The sequence below is a fragment of the Cervus canadensis genome, chromosome 4 (assembly GCF_019320065.1).
Source record: "Cervus canadensis isolate Bull #8, Minnesota chromosome 4, ASM1932006v1, whole genome shotgun sequence".
NCBI classification, from domain to species: domain Eukaryota; kingdom Metazoa; phylum Chordata; class Mammalia; order Artiodactyla; family Cervidae; genus Cervus; species Cervus canadensis.
Genome location: NC_057389.1, coordinates 22,502,496 through 22,525,261, shown reverse-complemented (window position 1 = coordinate 22,525,261; position 22,766 = coordinate 22,502,496). Strand labels below are relative to the sequence as shown.

At 38.8% G+C, this 22,766-nt stretch overlaps 1 long non-coding RNA gene across 1 annotated transcript in view; it reads left to right on the top strand.

Moving 5' to 3' along the window:
* The window catches only part of LOC122439411, a 36,550-nt gene that overhangs the window by 10,368 nt on the left and 3,416 nt on the right, over positions 1–22,766 (top strand). The window contains exons 3-4 of the long non-coding RNA XR_006268857.1: positions 3,435–3,516; positions 4,806–4,886. This is a non-coding gene — a long non-coding RNA (uncharacterized LOC122439411). The remainder of the gene's footprint in view (positions 1–3,434; positions 3,517–4,805; positions 4,887–22,766) is intronic.

Here is a 22,766-nt window from a genome sequence, read left to right as displayed (position 1 = left end):
ATCTTAATAAAAACCATACCTTATGAATCCAGGAACTGCCTGAGCCCTTTAGATGCATTCTCTTATTTCACTTTCTCAACAATCTTAAAAGGCAAATAGCATTATGATCCCCATTCTACAGATGAGGAGTTTAAGAATTAGGGCAAGTACCTTGCCCCAAATCATACATGAATGAGAAGAGAGAGAGCTAAAATACAATTACAGCCTAACTCATCTTTACCCTAATGATCACCTCATTTTCCTGCCTGCCATTCACTTGATGTTTTGAGCGAGCATTACTTCCACCCCACAAACAGCTGCAGCTCTCTGTCTGATTACTCTGTCGAGTATTTTGTTTTTCACGATGCTCCAGCAAAATGAAGCAATTCTGCCACAAGCCTTTGTGGCTTCTCGTATCACCACCCCCTTACCCCCACCCAATTCACCAAGATAATCTCAGGAGGCACAGGGCACTGGGTACATAGCATGGAGTCTCCCAGAACTGTCACAATCAGGATGAGTGAGGAGTGTGGCTCCACGACTCCACACCAGGGGCAAGATGGGGGCAAGGGCAGGTTACTCTGGCTCTTCCCTGAATGTGAAAAGGGGGACAGCAAGCCAGCTACTGTGTTGCTGATTCCCTGAGATGTACTGTCATCACTGAAAAAAAAGAAAGTTATCTTCTCTACAAACCCAAGCATGTTGCCTGTAAATCATTCATGTGCTGCTTAAAAGATTTTGTGTGCGTGTTCTTTTTTTTTTTTTAAATGGAGGATAATTGCTTTACAATGCTGTGTGGGTTTTTGCCATAAAATAACTCCAATCAGCCATAAACATTTGCATATTGATGAGCCCAAGGCTTTCTCTTATTCCTTCCATTTCTAGTCTCTCTGTATATGTTGTATGTTAGTCGCTCAGTCGTTTCCGACTCTGTACAACCCCATGGCCTGTAGCCTGCCAGGTTGCTCTGTCCATGGAATTCTCCAGGCAAGAATACTGGAATGGATTGCCATTTCCTTCTCCAACAATGTCTCTATGGTCATGGTTAAAAACCAATCACATACACAACAAAAGGCCATTTGGTCATATTCCACTGCCAATTCTAAACATGTATAAGTCATGGCTCCTATGCAAGGCCATGTCCTGTAATGGAGACCATACATTTTGGGGCATCTTATCAAAATATACTCTCGTGAAAACTGTTTGAAAAGGAGAAATGTGTCATATACTCAGTTAATCTGTTGGCGAGCTGGTTCTACAGTTCCCTTTCTACCCTACTCCAGCAATATTTGGCAGGGAAAAAAATAAAAGAGTTTAATAAAGTAGAACCTTGGAGAATATGAAGTTGGGACAGCATGGAAATACATTGAGTACTCCTTGCCATAAGCCATGTCCCAGGGAATTTCCCACCATAATCCCAACAGTTTCAAACTTGCCCTTAAAGGAGTCAGCCAACTTGTTTCCCAGTCCAACATCTCTCAATGCCAGAAACGAAGCATGGCTGCCCTGTGTCCTCTGGACCTCCATTAGCAATGGCTCCAAGAGAATCCCAAGTTGCTTGCATTGGTGGCGTGAAATAACTTTAGTTTCTGCTTTTAAGGCAAGTGTACATGAGTCTGCCAGCGTGAAACTGATTGAGCAATTCATTCATTTACTAAACAAATATTTCCCAAGTGCCTGCACCGTGGCAGGTACCGAACTAGATGCCAAGAACACAACAGTGAGCAAGATAAATCTGATCTCACTTCTCATGGAATCTGTATTATCAGGGGAGACAGAAAATCACACAAGCAATTACAGTGGGGACAGTCATATACATACTTAACTTTATCATCTACATTCATTCAGACAAGAAAAGAAGAGAAAAAAGAAAAGGAAAAGGATGAGCAGGCAGAGGGGAGAAGCGAGAGAAAAAAACATACAAGAGAAAACAAAAAACCTCAAACTCTACACACTATTATTCTCACTGACATGTCCTGAGGTAAACATGATCCAGAAAAGATGAAGTCTTGGTTATCACTGGCCACATATACTGTGAATATTTTGCCATGAAATGATCTAAGTAGTTTGAAGGTTTGACCATTAACACAAGACACTGCCTTCATCTTATCTTCTACTGAATAGCAGCCTAGAGGACAAATGGGTTATGCTGGATTTGTTAAAGACAGGGTAAACAAATATACCCTCCAATGTAGTGTTTTTCCATAGAAGATTTCAAAGGTAATTTTGACCTTGTGTAAATTCGGTTTACTAGAATGTGGAAGCTATGTCTCTACTCCATGATAATGTGGTTTATGTTTGGAAAGAACAGTTCTAGGCACTTACATGGCCAAAGTTTTTCCTGTTTGATTTCATAGATCACCACATACACAGGTGAAGCAGAGTGGGTGATAGGAGGGTCGTGTTTTCTGCCAAACACTGTGGAGGTTATTCTCTGTCCTTTTAACTATGCCTGTTGTGCACTGCTGATATCTTCGTGTGCAAAGCAGTTCTGAAAAGATCAACTTCTTTTACCATTAGAACAAGATCTTTCTCACCTGAGAGAATACTGTGTTTAATCCCAGTGCAATCCTTCTTGATACCAATGAGAAGTATCAACAAAACAAAACACCCTTCATTTCTATTGGTAGATTCTCAAGATGTGAATCTGACTATATCCTCTCAGTTTGTTTCCTCATTGGGCATTCCTAGCAATCCTGCTCAAATAAACTATGTTTAAGGAAAGACTGGGGATGAAAGGTACCCCCGTGGAACAAAAGAGAATTAGAGTATAAAATGAAGGCAGTTGCCTACAAAATTCAAGCCAAAAACTCACCTTTGTCTCTATGGATACTTAAAGGGGGAAATGCAGTAAGTTATCTAGATAATTGCATCATTTCTTTAATTTGCTGCATCCTCATACTCAACTACAAAGTTTCTTACTTTCTTTTTGCAAATAGTTCAGTTTCTAAACTTAATTGAAATAAATAACAAAACCAAATGAAACCATTCTCATTCAAAGACTTGATGATTCAGAGAAGGGTATCGGTCCTATATCAGAATGATAGCAGACTTTTGCATTACTGCTGCATTACAATATTACTTAATTGATATTCAGAAACATGCAAGGCCATGCTACTTTCCCATAAACTGAAGTAGAAAATGTTGAAATGGAGAACAACAACAAGAATGCACAAATAAAATATGAAAAGTTTTGTCATGTTTTATTAGGGTTTTTCGTGTTAGCATCCTATTATATTAGTATTTGTTTTCACTAATATGGAATGAAAATTGCTGAAATGATTGCATGGTCATATCTTGTTAGGCAACTCAAATTCCAAAATTATATGATTCTAATATAAGATGAAAGAAAATTGTTAATATTATAAAAAGTTTCTAATATGATCTGAAGGCCCATTTGGAAAAAAAAGTTTAAGTTACTTTGGTGTGATGTCTTGGAGACATTTTCTTTATAGGAACCAGGTGGTGACAAAGAAGAAATTGGGCACAAGGATATCACTGCTGGACTGGATTCATAAATGAAAATATTTCTCTCAGGTAGGCAATATACTGCATGAATTTTTTTGCATTTTTTGAATCTATTCTAAACAATTGTGAGTATTGATTCAAAGAGTTGAGTTTTATTGTCATTGCTTTTGAATGCAGGAGGTAGCTGCAGTAATTATAGTTTTTGCCTTTTTTTGTAAGAAAAGCCACTATTAGAAATACTTATCTTCATGATTTGTTTTCATCTGAGAGTTGTTGTTAATTGTTAAACAATAAACTAATTGCTAAACAGTATAGCTTGGTATATACTATGAGATAATAAAGGATGTTGCTTAAGGAAACAATTTTTTGGCACTTACTGAAAACCTGCTTTTTAATTTATTGCACTTATTAAATGTGACAAAGAATCAGACAGTAGTCTGCCTTATTAAATAATTAGCAGTTAAATCTACACTTACTTTCAATCTGGGTATAAAGATGATACTCTGGGATCTCAGAAGTAATGTTCATAGTGTAACTTTGGAGTCAGAGTAGACTTTATCAAAACTTGTTTTCATGTTGCAGAAACCTGCCATAAGTATCAAATTGAGAACTGAAAGAAATGTTGGAAGAATAAAATAATTGATTGTTAAGGATGTTATTTATTCTTTTAAGAATACTGATTTCAAAGTTCTTTAAGATTCCCTAAAATACTATATTTAATTGAAGACTGCCACATTTTAATATTTATCTTAATGTAACATTTTATACACTGAAGGAACCGTTTTCTCAAAGATGACATTATCAATGGTTTACAAAGTGATTGTGATTGCTTGAAGGACTTGGCTTAGGAAATCTAGTCCTGACATATATTACTTTTACAGAAAAAATAAATTTATCTTGATTGGCTCTTAATGTCAGCTGAAAGGGGAACCATTTAAAATTAGCTGCCAGACACAAAAATCATCTTAGTTGAAATTAGAATTCATTTAGAATATGTTTTAAAGAAAGACAAAGTGACAAAACTGGATTTCAGATAGGGCAACGTTTTTTAAAATGCAGTATATTTTATCTTAAATATGGTATGAATTGGTTGTCAGAACCAGACTATTTCCATCTCTTTTGCCTATCCTCCTACTCCAAGGGCTCAACATCATGTTCCAGTTCTTCAGAAATTATTTGGGTTAGAACCGTTTTGATGCAAACTTCTACAGGGCCATTTGGAACTCTGCAGAGGATCAATAAAATAAATGAGGTGAAATTATAGCTGAACTAGTCATGAAAATGTTTAAAATATAAGATGTCAATTCAAGCTTTTTCTGAATGCCAATACATCTAACTAATTACCATATCTGTCCCAGATTGGGATGAATCTATGTATCCAGGTCTTGTTATCAAGTCTTGTTCAAGGCAAAGAAAATCGGGTGGAAGAAGTTTCTGAGGTTAGTAATAAAAACTGAAACATTCATACCAATTTGTGATCCATTTCTGATACACTATGTGGTCAAAAGATCAGATTCATCTTGAAAATAGAAGCCAAATGCTTCTCATTAAAAAAAAAAGAGCAATAACAAGAGCCACAGCTCTATGTAAAGAATGGCCATCTACCATAAAGAATGTATCTTCCTATTTCTACATTGCTAGAGTTTTTTCAGTGCTGGGAACTTCATATTTATCTATGCTCTAATTAATCAAGATAACATGATCCACCTTCAAATTAATATTATCCTAAACAACTTTTCTAATGTTTTCACTAACTTCCCTTAAATTGCACACATGGTGAAGATGTAACATGTCACCCAGGCCCCTGTCTTTCTGTGTAGCAGCAGCAGAAGCTGCAAAACTTCCACACTGTATTATCTATTGCGATGAGAATACCGCTAGCCTCAGATCAAATGCTTTTCTTTCCTCACAGCCCCAACAGTGCTGCCCTCCCCACCCCACCCCCCCATAAATTAGCAGTGTTTAGAAGGAGACTTGCCCACATTCTATAGATTACTTGAAGGAAAAGCTCCATCATCCATAATACATTTGGCTTCTTTCTAGTTGAAGATTTATATATTTTTTTATTGATGGGTTATGAATATTGACACAGGAGATATTCATTGTTTATTGAAGGCTTGTTTACATAAAAGATCTTCACAGGCTACCCCCTAAGTCTAGAGGTCCTAAACCAGTGTCAGGGAGCTGTCTGGGTATTTTTTCCCACGTATTGCACTGCCATTCTACCAACAATAGAGGCCCATTAACGTTTGGCCCTTCAAGTTACTGCAGCCCAAGCCTCAGTGGCAGGACGTCTGCCCAATATGTAAAATAACGGAATGAATGGATTCCTTGGAAACAATGATAACAAGACCTGGCTGAGCTAACTGTGACAGCATGTGGTAATTTTCCAGCCCGCTGGGCCTGTAAAGGAAACTGGAACACAAAGCCGAGACTGCGGGGCGGGCCGGCCTGAATAGCAGCAAACAAGCGCAGAATATCTGATGATGTCATACGCACAGTTTGACAGATGGGGCTGGACAATTTTGCCCTCTTCAAGAGTGCTCTTAACTATTTGTATTCCATCGGCTTCTCACTTGGGAAGTTCAATCCTGTAATCACCTGCTTGAAAGACTAAACAAACCTTAACTATCATGTGCTTGATTCAAGTACCACTAGTTTTATGAAGAAAAATGATATCCATTATTAATGGCTGAATGCTGAGGGGGGCCGTGGGGGAGAGGGTGCTGCTGTGGATTAATGCATCATCTCTGCTTTCAGCTGTGGGCCAGGTTTTGAGTCTAGCTCTGACTGAATCCTGCCATACACTTTGAATAGCATAATGAAGTATTGTTATAGCCTCCGTCTAGTCATTACATCAGGGAAACAGACATCTAAAGTTATCAAAACTGATTACTAGCTGAGCTTTTGTGTCTATAAAATAAATGTGTTAAAAGAAGGCTTTTTTTTTCCCCCAGTCTTATGGGAGTTCTCCCAAGGTTGGATGTTTTAGAGTTTATAACACTACGTGTCACTATATGGAAGTTGGTGCTAGGGCGTAGCTATAGACAGCCCCTTTCCCCAAACACGTTGGTATGTAGATCTGCATGTGTGTGTGTGTTTAACTTGGTGCATGGGAGACAGAGAAAATGAAGATTGACAACATTTATAAAAATGAGACACAACTCAATTAAAATTCACCGAAAATAGTAAATGAACCGGCGTCCTCGGTTTAATTGTAACGACACAAGACTGTCTTTTTCCTCCCTTCAAATAAGTAGTTGCTTTGGATCTCACATGTCTCTGCCATTTTATTCGTGTAGTTCTTTTTATTTACTTTTCAAGGAATTTATGTAAATATATGTAGGCTACAGAATGGGTCTCAGATACAGCTTTATTCTTTAATCTTTTCATCAAATAGCTAACCAAGGCGGGATAGCCAAAGGATTCTGTTTGTGGAGAAGTGATATCTCTCCCACAGAAAAGCAAGGCACACTGCCTAGCTTGTGGAAACAAGAATAGCAGCAATAGCCTGATGCAAAAAATTAATGGTTAGTATTTACAAAATACCTTTCATCTAGGAAAGTACCACACACTCAACTAACTTTCCTCCGAGTCTCACAAATTATAGAGGTTGTACAGATGTTGTGCTAAACTTAGCTTTCCCTGTCTTACGTAACATAGTTGTTGGATAGAGAAAAAGGTGAAAGTAAGGGGGATTCTCCCTCTCATTCTTAAAGACTTACTTTTATGCCCAGCTCACCTCTGCCCTCAGCCTCTACCCTCATTTTTCAGACACGAAGGATAAAACCCATTGCTGATATCCTCTACCATTCCCTGCTCACCTGGACACAAGCAGGCTATGCTTTGGTCATCTTTCATATATTAATTCTATTTTGAGTGTCTGTTATCTGCTTGGTACTGGGCTGTAGCTTTATCCTGTGCAAATACTCCAACCGGGATTGTGGTATGTCTTTAAAGTCAATCTAAGAGAATTATCTGCACAATGTACATTTGCACCAGTGGTTACTTTTCAAAGGCAGAGTTGTGGCTATAAACAGCCATAATCTCTACCAGGGCTGTGCCTAGGTTTGAGGGTCTAAGTGGCCGCCAACACCTATGCAGAGCAGGAAGCTTATGACAGGGCGCATGGCTTATGAAGAGGAGTTCATCTCCGCCTTCCACATTTCTGACTCAGTAACACCAGGGGCATCCCTCTACGTGTTTACACCAGATGGAGCTCCCCATCTGTTTCAGAAACCCAAATTGTTTAATTCGTAGCTGTGGTACATGAATCCCTACAGGAGACTGAGAAGGTGAGAGGAAAGGGGGACAAAAAAGGTGGGGATAGGTAACGAGGGTTTTCCACTATCACAGGTCATAATCTGAAGCAATCCACAAGCTGTTCTCTGAGACTCGATTCTGGTCCAGCTGTGGCTCAGTTTATCTAGGTGGGGCTCTCTTAGAAACCTGGAGATTATGGGCAAAAAGTTCGCTGAAGGAACAGGGGCATGCTAGATTGGAAAAAGAATCCTTCATTCCCATTGTCAACACCAAGTAAAAGTTTATTAACACATTGGCTTTCTCAGAGTTTTCATCTGACCAAAAAGCCAAACTACTGAGGTTCATCAAAGTAATATCAGCTAGAAAGACAGTCATGGTAGTATTTCATAATAACTATAACCTGGCAGGATATTCAAAAGAAATTGATAGATGGCATTTCCACACACATTTAATTCCACCTGTAAAAATATCAGTAAAGATAATGTCATATTAAGTCAGGCTAAGGATCATCCAGCCCAATATGCCAATTAGTCATTTGGAAGGACGTACTGTCATTCAAGTTTGCACCTCCAAATAGTAATTTATTTCTGAAAACATGACTAATTCCTTAACAATGACCTATAAGTGCCAGTACTTGATCTATCTAAAGATTTCTTCAATCTGCCGGGATAACAAGATTCATAAACATATCAGCCACCTCATAAAACCATGCTTCATGTTTATTCAAAATTTACAATTCAGTTCAATTAAATAAAGAATTATTAAGGATTCACCTAGTGAATGGCATTATGCAAGAACAGCCAGAAATACAAAGGTGGACAAGAAGGCTTCTGAAAACATAAAATCAGTTAGAGGGAGATATACATAGATATGTGTTGGCAATAATGATGGAGTAAAAGGTATGCCATGGAAAGAAGATACAAATCGTATATAAAGTCTAAAGAAATAGCCCCCAAGGAGAGTGCTGGAGTTTGGGGAACATATCCATGCTTGTCCTAGAAATACTATACAACAGCTTTTAAACTCTAATCAATATGTTGCCCCTACTCAATCTTCATCTTTCTAGACTAAAGCCCAGTCTTGTCTTTTAGTTCATCTGCCTTCAGAAAGCACCCTTTAACCGTTTTGTCATTTCAGTGGCTCTCCTCTGGACATTTTCCAATTGTACCACTTGTTTAAGTGTGTTTCCATTCTAACTTTCCATTAAGCATGTTTAAGTGTAAATGGACTTCTGAACTTGGTATGTAAAAATAAGAAGGAAAACTGTCAGATCAAAGTCCAAAGTATGGTAGGTCAAACCTTAAGAGTATAAAAATGTACATAATTCTTTACATTGATTGCTTCTATAGAGCAGTTCAAGAAGAGATTGAATTAGCGAAAGGAATTTGAAGATAGAGACAAAGAGATTCATGTGGTTCTTAGGGATTATTTAGCAAAAACTTTGAGGGTGAAGTCACGTAATTCACCAAAATACCCAATTCTGCTGCTAACTGTGTAACTGTGGTTAATGCATGTTACAGCCTAAGTTTGAATTGCTGTACTTGGTTGTGGGTATAACCGACCTATTTTTATCATTTTCTAGGTGTGATGTTTGAAAAATTATTGATCCTTTCTACATATTCTTTCTTTATTGGTAGAACAGAAATGATATCTATGTCACATAGTTGTCAGTCCAGCAACTAGAATAGAAAGGGTTTAATAAATTCCATAACCCGCTGCTCTAAACATCAACAAAAATAATAAAGGCTCTCTTTCTTTTAAATGCAAAATGAAGCATTTTGTCAAAAGTGGTGCAGCTGCTCTTGACTCTGAAAAATCTGTTTCTGTAAAGCAGAAATCTGTAGTTAAATAAGATGATAAATATTATCTTCTGCTTATTTATTTTAAAAAGGAGACATAACTTGGGAGACTCAAATGAGGTTGCAGGCTTAACTGAGAGGAAGTGGGTCTCACTGTCTGAGCCTTGCAATCGGTCTAGGTCTGGATCTCACTCATTGAATGACCACAAGCAAGTCTTTCCAAAGCCACCTATAGAAAGGGGTTATTCATGCTCACCTCAATCTGAAAGCCCTTTGTCAACTTCAAAGTGCTATCACAACATCAGTTATTGTCTTAGATTATTTTAGAAGCTAGCCTCTCCAGAGGTGTTTCAGCAGTTTTGTTACCAGGACAATTAAAGCTAAAAGTTGATAAGAATATGATTTTTTAATATCTTATTCAAAATATTTACTTACATTTAAAAATTCAAAATTGCATGAAATTTCTTCTATGAAAGGTTTTTTATAATTGCTGCTTGCTCACTGTATTCAATTTTATGTCTAAAGCAAGGTCTGCATTCTGTGTATACCCATCAATGTTATTGTGTATTCAGATCTGTTTCTCAAACTAATTAGAATATGTTGGGAGAGATCCTATTTCAATTTAGGATGTTTTGTTAAAAATATTCTTGAAACCAATTCACCAATATTCATTAAGTCCCTTCTGAAAGAAGGCATTGAGATAGGGGCTGCAATAAATACAAAATGAATAAGATTAAGTCACCGACCTCAAGAAATTGCCCAAACTGGTAAAGTATGAAACAGGTACACAAATGATTATTACTGAGGATAAGACAAATGCTCTGAGAGAAATAAAACCCAAGTTTTATGAGAGAATCAAACAAAGAAAAGATACACTTCACCTGGAGAATAATTTCACTTGCAATTAGAAAAGTTCTTTTCAGGACGGGTCTGCCAATAACTTGCAAATTAAATATCTGAAAAGACTATAATTATAATGTGGGGTGGCCCATTTAAAGAAGTCCCACTTAACATAATGTGATTTCAACAGTAATAAGATAAAGGATACATAGTTCAAGCACATATAGATCCTCTTTTTTGAAGGGCACAAAGGATTTTTACTGTCTTTTTTTTTTTTTTCCTTGAAATGGGTCACCCTATCTAATAGGATCACAGGGGTTTTTTTAAAATAAGATAAATTTCAAGAGATGATACAGACTTCCTAGATGAAGATGCCCCACTCCATCTGTGTTAGTGGTCTCCATGTGAAGTCCCGCATGTGTAGAGCCCTCTAGCACTTCTGTGGGTGAGTCAACCCTCCCAGCCATCAGGGCATCACCAGGTCACACAGACCTCCAAAGGAGGCAGCTCCCGAAGAGACCCCTATCCAGGCCATCTTTCTTCAGAGTCTAGTGGCCCTCTCTAAAGGGTAGGGTCCCTCACTCCCGCCCCCTCCCCCCTCCCCCAGTCTGGGTCTGGGTACCATTAGTGCACTGAAGCAGCAATTTCACTAAATTGTACCTTAGTGGCCCCCTATTACGAAAGGAAGTGTGAATGCTGCCAAGCCTTTTCCTAACTGGCAATGGAATCACAGGTCAGAAAACATCTTTAGCAAGCATAAATTATTAGGCTCACTATAAAAGAGAGCTGACAGATGAAACAGGCATTTCCATGAGTGAACAATACAGCTTCAATTCAAAGACTGCTGATTGGGTGTTCAGCCTCCCAGCATAAACAGCTATTCAGATTTTAAACTGTAACCAAGTGCATAAAGAGAAGGAATGCCACGGCCACTTCGGGTTCTTCAGAACGATTCAACAAGGGATGTGAATATAAATAAAACGTCACCCTATAGGTTGAGTATTTCTTCCTCTTTCCAAGGGTGCTTCTTAGGCCATGAAACAGAAGGCCAGTGTGTCGGGCTGGAGTCCACTCTGGAAAGTTCCCCCACTGGCTGTCCCAGATTCCTCCCAGGAGATGGGCCCTAAGCACGCCAGCCTCCCTCTCCTCCTCCCTGGTCTGTCTGAGTAGTTCCCAGCCTCTGCTTTTGTAAGATGTTATCTGTATTCATGGGGCGAGGCTGTTGGGGATGAGGTCACAAACATGTAATTATCAACCTCTTAGCAATGCAAAGCATCTTACTCCTAAGGAGAGTAGATGCTGCCAGTTTCTTGCTGTGATGCCACAAAGGAAGAGCGCCTCCCCAAGATAAAACTCTGTGTAGTTAACAAAAATGAAAGGCATTTATCTCTATGTTTTGCCGAAGGGCGCAATTCCCAGATGCTTCGAGCATTTCTCAGGAGAAAGTGACGAGAACCTAAGACCATCTGCAATCTTTGGTTGTATGTAAATCTACCGTTAAAATAGTAGCAGGTAGCTGTGTATATCTAGAAACAGGAGATGCAAGAGGGCTTCATGCTTGCTAAAAGAACACTTTGCCATCTTACCAGCAGGGCACAATTTTTGAACAATGTCAAAGTTCGGGACACTTCCATGTTGGGCTTAAATTTTGTGCCCTTGAGTTTCAGAAGGTCAGCAGAAGTCACTTTAGGCACGAGTGACAAAGGAAGTGACCTGAAGTTTCTTTCCTAAGGGACCTGGGTTCTGTGCTTTCCCAAAGACCTACATGCTAAGTACTCTGCCCCCAACCTTTGCCCCTGTGGGGTCACTTTAGGTCTCTCTTCTTACACAAAAGGGTACCTGTTATCACAGAAACACACACTTGTCAGTGGTCACATCTGGATTAATTTGTCAGTAGTTCCCACCATAGGCTGGAAGTCCACCCAGAGAGGCCCCAGGTATGGGGAAAACTCTTGATTGTTTTTAATGAATCTGAGCACACAAATAGAATTTAAATACAAGATCTAGTCAGAGGAGGTTAAAATTGTAACTTAAATGTATTTGTTCCACCTTGATATGTTTTCATGAGATCATAATTGTGAAAAATGCACTGGAATCCCAGAAGTCACTACTTAAAAACCTGTTTGGGAATGATGTTTCTCTACACTGACTGGAATTGCAAAAACAAATTTGCCTTTCCTCTCTTCAGTTCAGCTCAGTTCAGTCACTCAGTCGTGTCCGACTCTTTGTGACCCCATGGACTGCAGCACGTCAGGCCTCCCTGTCCATCACCAACTCCCAGAGTCTACTCAAATTCATCTTCACTGAGTCAGCGATGCCATCCAACCATCTCATCCTCTGTCGTCCCCTTCTCCTCTTGCTTTCAATCTTTCCCGGCATCAGGGTCTTTTCAAATGAGTCAGTTCTTTGCATCAGGTGCCCAAGGTATTGGCGTTTCAGCTTCAACTTCAGTCCTTCCAGTGAATACCTTTCCTCTCTTAAGTACCTCTTTTTAATGTCCTTGCCTCCTGGAATATACTGGTAACATTGTATTTAGATGCTAAGGATAAAGTCCATTATTTGCAAATAAACAAGGAATTCTACTGCTGAGAACTACTTAAAATGTGCCACGAAAGAAACTGTGACTTGACAAAGGAGAAAACTGCAGGTGTCTGTGGTTAGATAAGCCCTTTATAACCTGTGACCTCAGGCTGAGCTCCCATTCATTTAGTTTCCTGAGGGTTTCCCTGGTGGCTCAGTGATAAAGAATCTGACTGCCCATGCAAGAGACTTTGGTTCCATCCCTGGGTCAGGAAGATCCCCTGGAGAAGGATATGGCAACCCACTCTGGTATCCTTGCCTGGGAAGTCCCATGGACAAAGGAGCCTGGCAGGCTACAGAGCATAGGGTTACAAAAGAGTTGAACACAGCTTAGCAACTAAATGGCAATAACCATAGCTACAGTTTAAACAATCATCAATATGACCCAAGTGATTTTAGAAGAAACTACTTCTCTGACCACCATCCAGCACTACTCTAGAGAAACCACAATATGTGACAGCATTTTGTTACTAAAAATACCTCTGCCAAGGAGGTGCTTAGGCATGGCTATGTGATAACACTGTCTAGAAAGTGGAGGTCTCATATAATTTGCCACTGACTGCAACATGTGAAGCCTCCACCCAGCTATTGGGTTTTGGAATGGGGTTATTTTGATGACCAGTAATTATCAATCTCTACAGCAACATTCCAAATTATTCAAATTGGCTTAGTTTTCTATACTCCAGTCTAGTGATTTTTGTTTTGAAACTACAGCATAAGGAGAGAAACTTTCTTCCCTTCACCTGGTAAGAGAGTACTTCATTATATTTTTCTGCTCTAATATAGCTGAGTGAAACAAGTGCTTGAGAAATGGAACATTTACTGCTATGTCAGTAAACAAAATATGTCATAGTCATCAGGTATTGCAGCCCCCTCCCAAGTGAGCTGGGGAGACTTGAGGAAACTCAGCAAGGAAAGAATACCTGCCATCTAGCAGCCATCAGACTGCAGCCACTCTCTATGGTAAACCCTGAGGAAACTCAGGATGTGAAAACATAGGATATTGACCCCTGACAGCTGAGGTGCATATCAAAGGAATAATTTCAGTGAGCCCAGACTCTTGCAGCTTCCCATATATTAAAAAAAAAAAAAGTGCTAAATTCTTTAACTTGAGATATCTGGTTTTCTCTTAATTAACAATAATCTTTTGACATTCAGACTACCTGCCCTTAGTTGCAAAACTTCTATATAACCTGAATCCTCCCCTCACCTCCCTGGAGCAGTTCTCTCAGGGTTATCTGAGATGCTGCCTCCTGGATGTGAAGTCCTAAAAATTCCTGCCGAATAAACATAACGCTCAACTTTAGGTTGTGCGTATTTTTTCAGTCGACATGCTTCATAGGGCATGTTGATCCAGAGAGCTTTGAGAGAAGACCTGTACATTATCACACACAAATTGTCTTACCACTGGTCTGTTTAAGCAAGTTAATTATGAGACAAATTGTATAACTAGATGTAACCCTAATGCTAGAAACCTCGTTTAAAAAGTAACAATAACCTTCAAGCCTACTGCTTTTACTCAATAAACTTGAAGATATTTGCATTTACTCTAGATGGATGTTTGTCCATATATTCCAAACTTCCATTGTTTCACCTGTGCTTTCTTACCATGACAGCAAACATTTTGTGACTTTATGTATTTAGTATTTGTCTTTCCTTTTTATCAATGGTTTTCAATTTTGTGTACACACTAAAAATTCTGGAAATTTTTAAAAAAATACTGATTTCCAAACCAAAAAGAAAAAAAAAAAACTGAATCTCCAATGTGTATGTGCATGTATTGGGCATGGGGAGCAGGGAAAACTTTGTTTTGTTACTTTCAAGGTGATTCTAATGTGCACCTACAGGCAAAAACTACTGCCCCAAATTGTTAGCCTCATGAACAGGACTATTTCTGTATCTTGTTGCCTGCAAAATAAGAGAACTCAAAAATTCATGGTGAATAAATAAATGAGTTATCACACTGCTGTCACATACAGCACACTTCTTTGTCAACAAAGCCTAGGCAGGAATTTTAAGAACCTCCCGTATTTGAAACTAATCTTGGACAACCAGCCTCTGAGTGTTATTTGTGATGAAGCAGAAGTTGAAAGGATAACACTAGTTCCAGCCTTTCTCTATAAGCTTAAATTGTGACCGTTCAGTGGCCTCAGCTGCAGAATGCTAGCCAGCACTCTAACCATCACGGCACCCTCTGCCCCTAGAATGCACAGGCAGGAGAAGGCCCTGGAGAGGAGGGAGAACCCATGTGCTCTTCTCACACCTGCCTTAACTTTTCAGGTACATGAACAATGAGTTGTGCGTGAATGAAACTTGTACTAGCACAAGAAATTTGACCTTTTCATTCCCTCACATCAAAAGGTAGTGAGATAAAACATTGCAAATTTCCTGCTTAGGATAAAAAGACAAGGAGATCTACAGTTAGTGATAGTCCTGGTCCATTCAGGTTTGGGGTCTAGGTCTGGATAAAGCACCAAAGGAGATGCTGATGAAGGGCAGTGTCTGCCCACCTTAATATCAAAATCAAAAATCCGTATCTGAAGTGATTACTGCAAAAGTCAGGATTAGAATAAGGCACAGAGAGGGTGGCTGAAAAAAATTCTCATTCTTTTTTTTTTTTTTCCTTAGTTTGGAGCTTTTCTTATGGACAAGTTTTTTTATTTATTTATTTATTTATTTATTTTTTTGTGTAATAAAGTTTTATTAAAGTATAAAAGAGATAGAGAAAGCTTCTGGCATAGGCATCAGAAGGGGGCAAAAGAGTACCCCAAAAATTCTCATTCTTGACCTGAATGCAGTTATAAGGAGTTATTAGTTTCAAGTTTTCACTTGAAACTAACCATTCAACTACCTGTTTGTTTGGCACAATTTTTCTGGATTTGTATTTTATTTGATAATAAGAAGCTTACATTAAAATAACCCAATAGTTTATACCAATTTTAATAAATAATTCATCTCACTGTAAGAAATAAAAGTGTATGAGGCACAAAAAATTTTACATCTGAATTCAACTTATCCCATTAACTCTGTGTACCTATTAGTTAATGCCATCTGTTGGATTATTACGCTTGCTAAATGTGTCCTTCCCACTTCTTCCAGGCCTCAAGGGGAATGAATTCCCTTCAGTTAGTACTGTGGGGCTCAAAGGCTAACTAAGCTTGTACTTTCTCAACAGAAGGATATATGGAATTAATGACTTCCATCATGAGCCTGCCTGCCTTTTCCTTCCCAGACAGAAGAGTCCGAGCTTTCCAGTCCATCACCCTGGACAGCACAGCAGCCCCTGGGAACCCTTTAGCTCCCTTCTCTAGCTTTACTTAGGAATATAGAATCAGGGACAATTAAGTGGTTTCTCCCAGCTTTCTCCTTCTTCCACCGATTTTTTCCCTCCTAAGAAAACTTTAGCTCTAATTATGGAATAATTTGAATGGTTATTTTTTATTTCTCCCCCAACCTCTTGATTTCTCCTTGAATCTCCTTTGTGTCTGTCACTCAGTTGACATTTTCTGAACATCCAAGTCTGTATGCTGTGAGTTTTGCCAATTTCTCAGAGTGATTCTGAATGCTCAGGGCTTTCTTCTTATTTTATCCTTTTACAGTTCCTCTCTCTTCTCGGTAAATATGTCTTCCAACCCCTCCTTTTCCTCCCACTGTTTCCTGAAGGAATTAATGAATATCTATATACTCCCTTTGCTAGTCTTCCATCCTCATACCTCCTCACCCCTGCCACAGTTACATATTTCCTGAAGGAAATTAGATTACTCACTGCATCAAATTGTCACTGACAGACATTCAAGTTCATATCCCCTCAAGTTCGTTTTAATTTATTAGCTTGAATTCCTACTTTTAGGATCCTTTTTGACAAAGAAGATATTTAAATCCTTACTGATGATAATAGTCCAAACAATAATTCCTACTCAAAGCATATTTCACTCATGAGGTACATGTATGTTTTTAAATAAAAAAATAATTAATCTTCTTAACCTTCCAGTGAGCCAAGGGAAAAGTATAATTATTCCCATTTTGCATATGAAATCACTGAGGTAAAACAACACATATTTCCCCAGTGGCTAAATAGACTGGAAAAGAAATTGACTTCCAGTTATGTGGGCCATGAAGAAAAAAGTTCTTGAAACTCAAGAAAATTCAGATAAACCCCTTGTGCCAATGACTTACCATAGCCTCCCTTGAAATGATTATAGTGAATATTTATTCAAGAAATTCTGAGATAGCTCGTGTGTGTCATGCTACCCTGAGGATTAAATGTCAAATGACTGGGAATAAGAGAAACGTCAGGAAGAACATGACCCAGAGAGGCGATTAATATGGAGTTCATCCATTGAGATATAAAATTTAAATGAAAACCTTTGACTTAATACAACCCAAGAATGAAGAAAGCCTGGAGATACTTAAGACCTGAAACAATGCCTTTCCAACATTCAGAGACCTGCTTGAACTTTCTCTCACCCTCTTTGTCCTCACACAATGCTCCCCCTGACTTGGGAGGCTGTGTCACATGTGGAAAAATGAAAAAAAAAAATCAGTCTTAATTTGATTTGTACGGGAAAATTGGAGGGAAATAGAAATGATTCCCCAATCAGGTCTGTGACATTACAGGTGCATAAATGTAGAATTGATGGAGTGCAGAAAAATGAAACAGAAAACTGCAAACAGAAACTTGTCTTAAGTAGTTTTGGATACAGGCTCTGGCTATTGCAACACCTAGCATAAAGGCAAGAAGCCTACAGAAAAATCTATTGGTGCAGGCCAAATCGATATTAGATTTTATTTCTTGCTTTCAAGAGTGCTTTTTCTCTGCATGGATCCGTTGATCCCTCTCAGTGAAAGCAGCTGATCCTTTCAGCAAGAATCCCAGACACCAGTCCATAGCACTTCATTTGCCCAGGGTTCCTGCTGATTAACGAGCCATCCAGAGCAAAATGTGGTCTCAGTTGTAACTCTTATTTCCCGTATTTCTTATTAGCATTCTATTACTACTAACATTATACATACTTGTATACAGTGGAGTCACTGACATCTTATTTCTTTCTCACTCTCAGGGGGAATTCACACCACCTCTAAATTTCTTTTACTGTCCTTGAAACCATAACCATGGTCAACCTTTACCAAGGAATAAAAGGAACTTTGAGAGGGCTTCCTCTCACGTTGCACACTTCCTGTGCAAATCAAGACATCATTCTTCTGAGTTCCTGTCTGTGACCTTATGAGACCCATTAATAAAAATCCAGATAGTCAGGAAAACACTGTCTTGCCGGACCTTTCCAGAAAACTGTGTTCCTCTTCGATAAATTCAAGAAACCTAAGTCAGGAGGCAGAAATTTTAAAAAGTATAAATATCCAGAAGAGGTATTACAGCCATAAGCAGTCCCTCTGAGGAAAGCTTCAAGTGCACAATAAGAATACGCATGCTAAGTCACTTCAGTCGTGTCTGACTCTTTGAGACCCCATGGACTATAGCCCTCCAGGCTGTTCATGGAATTCTCCAGGCAAGAATACTGAAGTGGGCTGCCATTTCCTTCTCCAAATAAGAGTATGGAAAACATCAAATTGACAGGGTCCCTATTGTGTTCCATTTCCTAAGTCCTCGCCCCATCCTCAGAATGCTTGAAAGATCTTTTGGTTCTAATAACCATTCTAGGTGCCATAATAATCATTAAGAATGTTAAGACTCCTCTTTGAGGGATTGGATTGGTTGGAGTGGTGGAAGCAAAAAGGGCCAGGCTCCCCATGTGTATGCATATTATGCAAATATGTACATCTATGTTGCAAAATGAGAAAAGAAAGAAAAAAGAGAGAGTTGCAGAATTATTTTTTTATGTCCAACAGGATACCATTTCATTTTTTTTATATTGAGATATTATCTGACCTCCATCCCAAATAGAGGTGCTCATAGCTTTTTGCTATGAACACGGAAAACCATTAGTGCTGACAGGCTGATCATACTCTCAAAAGGTCAGGATCTGCTATAGTAGTGATTTCTCTTCATCATTTGTCATTTCTCTGGGGTCCTTTTAACTTTGGTGTCAACATATGTGTTCCTCACATCTTAGTTAACATCCTCACTTCAAAAGCATGTTTTATTACTGTTGCTTCAAATGCATCAAATAAGATAACCTGTTTTAATAATTAAAAATAATTTTATGGAGAGAAATATCTGTCATGTTGAAAATGAATCAACACACTAATCACTATTTTCCTTTGATGTCTGTCTGGAATTTCTCTCCAAATTTGGTGAGGCAAAGAATGGACAGATACCATGCATCTTTGCTGAGGTGAAAATGGACAGGTATCATTAATTTCCTTTAGTAAGTGGGGTCACAAAGGAGACTCTCCTGAAAGAGTTATCTGAGGATGAAAGCTAAATCTTCTCATCCTCAGTTAATGCTATCTTCATCTGAAGCAATGTCTGAGGATCATAATGTTGGAGCATGGATTAGTATTATATAACTTCAAGTTGTAATACAAGCTTCTCCTCCAGTTTCAGTTCAGGAAGGTAGATGGAAAGAAAAAGAATGAAAGGGACTTGATGTCTGATTGAATTGGGGGCCAGAGATGAAGGGGGAGGAATCAATTACCTACCCTCTTCCCTGCTGGCCTTCATTTCTATAATCTTCCATCCCAAATCTTTTGTTCTGCCCACTTCCCAACAGTGTTTTTTTTCGTTGTTGTTCCATCTTTAATCCTCAATTTGCCAACCTAGAGCTTGCAAATGTTCATAATACAATTCAAAACCTAGCTTCTGTGGAAAGATTTCCGTGCTGGCTATCCCTTCTACAAAAATGAAGGCACGCTACCATTTTCCAGATACTTTCATGTACAGCTGAGAGCTGGAAGGGATTTTTGAGATCACCTAGTCCAGGTCTGGGTTTCTAAAAGGAGGACCCCAGTGTTCAGACAGATGAAATGATTCCCCTAAATCATACAAACGTAATGCGACTCCTTTGACTCTGTCCTTGGTAATTTTTTCTACTTTTTTAAACAGAAAATGTTAATCCTACTGGGATTTTTCGGTTTCTTTTTTGTTTTTATGGAAATGAGGAGAACTGCCACCCTTTCTATGCAGGAGGGTTGTCTGAGGTCCCGTCACTCAGGAATAATGGTGGAACAGAGGCCAAAAGATCCTGAAGACTCTAGCCTGGTCCAAGCTCCATGTAGCTTGGAGAGTGACCAGAGCTCTCTGTGGAGGATGTCGAATGTTGATTACTACATCTGCCTGACAGAGAACCATAGAATTTTATGCTTTAAAACACATGTACACCCATGGCTGATTCATGTGAATGTATGGCAAAAATCACCACAATATTGTAAAGTAATTAGCCTCCAATTAAAATAAATTTTTAAAAATTCCTATCGTAACAAAATCAAGGACAGAAGAGTACCATTCAGATACTATTTATCTCCTAGGCATTTTTTGTGCTGTGAAATATGGTGAATCTCCCTGGACCACATATTGGCCCTACTTTTCCAAAAAAGAGTATCTTTTATTCCCTTAAAACTGCACCTTCAGGTGATAAGGAGGAAATCTGCCACCTCCTTCTGCAAGCTCCTTCATCAACGGGGAAAGAAAAAGATACATAGTATTCCTGTGCTCAGCTCCTAACTCAAACACAGATGGCTATACACACCTAGAGTGACAGTCCGCACCCACCATGAGACAGACACAGCCTCCATCTCCTCTTTCACACCGGGAAGGAGAGGCCACACAGGACCAGGAATGTACACCCTCTCTGTCTCTCTACTCACGGCTCTCACCTATTTTCTGCCCTTGTGTCTTTAGAGAGCATTAGGGACCCTTCTTTAGACGTTTGACAAGTTGCACCTTAAGGTTTGCACGTGATTTTGGTCCCATCATCTTTTCCAGAAAGTGGTTTCATTTCCAGCTGATCTTACTGCTAGATTTTTCTCCACTCTTTCAAGTTTCTTCCCGTTCAAATTTAAATCCATTATTTCTATTCTTATCTTTGCTAACTAATAAGAGTGGCTTCTTCTCCCTTGGGAAACTACCAAGCTGTGTGTAACTGCATTCACGTTTTCTTGCGTATTTTCTCTCATACTTTTATCACGAATTTTGAAGGAGAAAACCTTGCTTTAATTAAAACATGTACACAATTTCATTCTTTCTTAGAATGCCCTTCCATGTTTGTTTTCCATAATATTCATCTCCTTAGAGAAATGCAGAGTAATAGAAAAGATGTTTCCTGGATACTGTTTAAAACGTACAGTCTATTATCAAAACTACTATCAAAAGTCAACTATTGGGTAACTTGATTATGGAAATTGAAGTAACTTAGTCTACACAGAGATTATTTGACTACTTTACAATTTCCCAGGATGACATATTCCCCCAATTCTGATTTCTTTAATGAATTAATATAATTTGATTTGTGATGAATAGAGTCACTTTCCCTATTTCTATCTCCTGAGTTGTCAGTGATTTTAACGGAGAATTTAATTATCTTGCTTATGAAGTGATACAGTGAATCAATTAGCAAGTGTTTATCAATGACAATTAAAAATAACAATTCAAACATTTTAAATAACAGTTAATTAAATCAATTAACAGAGTATTTACTGTGAATGTAATACTGCTAGACTTAAATAGGTATATAACAAAAGTTTTCCTTTCCTGTCCCCTTAGTCCCAGTATTCAAACCCCATGCCCACCAGATGCTAAGAGGGCTCAAACGAACCGTGTGCACACCAGAACTCAGGGACCCCACAGACACTGAGACAGACCTGTGTCTGAGCATCTCCTACGGAGGTACAGGTCAGCAGTGAGCTGCCATGGTGCAGGGGCTCTGGGTGCAGAAGACTTGGGTATGGCATAAGCCATATTATTACAATCCTTATTGTCAAATTCAGACTTAAGTTGAAGAAAGTAGGGAAAACCACTAGACCATTCAGGTATGACCTAAATCAAATCCCTATGATTATACAGTGGAAGTGAGACATAGATTTAAGGGACTAGATCTGATACATCAGTGCCTGATGAACTATGGACGGAGATTCGTGACCTTGTACAGGAGACAGGGATCAAGACCAGCCCCAAGAAAAAGAAATGCAACAAAGCAAAATGACTGTCTGAGGAGGCCTTACACATAGCTGTGAAAAGAAGAGAAGCGAAAAGCAAAGAAAAGGAAAGATATACCTATTTGAATGTAGAGTTCCAAAGAATAGCAAGGAGCAATAAGAAAACCTTCCTCAGCGATCAATGCAAAGATAGAGGAAAACAATAGAATGTGGAAGATTAGAGATCTCTTCAAGAAAATTATAGATACTAAGGGAACATTTCATACAAAGATGGGCTCAATAAAGGACAGAAATGGTAGAGACCTAACAGAAGCAGAAGATATTAAGAAGAGGTGGCAAGAATACACAGAAGAACTGTACAAAAAAGATCTTCATGACCCAGATAATCACAATGGTGGGATCACTCACCTAGAGCCAGACATCCTGGAATGTGAAGTCAAGTGGGCCTTAGAAAGCATCACTATGAACAAAGCTAGTGGATGTGATGGAATTCCAGTTGAGCTATTTCAAATCCTAAAAGATGATACTGTGAAAGTTCTGCACTCAATATGCCAGCAAATTTGGAAAACTCAGCAGTGGCCACAGGACTGGAAAAGGTCCGTTTTCATTCCAATCCCAAAGAAAGACAATGCCAAAGAATGCTCAAACTACTGCACAATTGCACTCATCTCACACACTTGTAAAGTAATGCTCAAAATTCTCCAAGCCAGGCTTAAACAATATGTGAACCGAGAACTTCCAGAAGTTTAAGTTGGTTTCAGAAAAGCAGAGGAACCAGAGATCAAA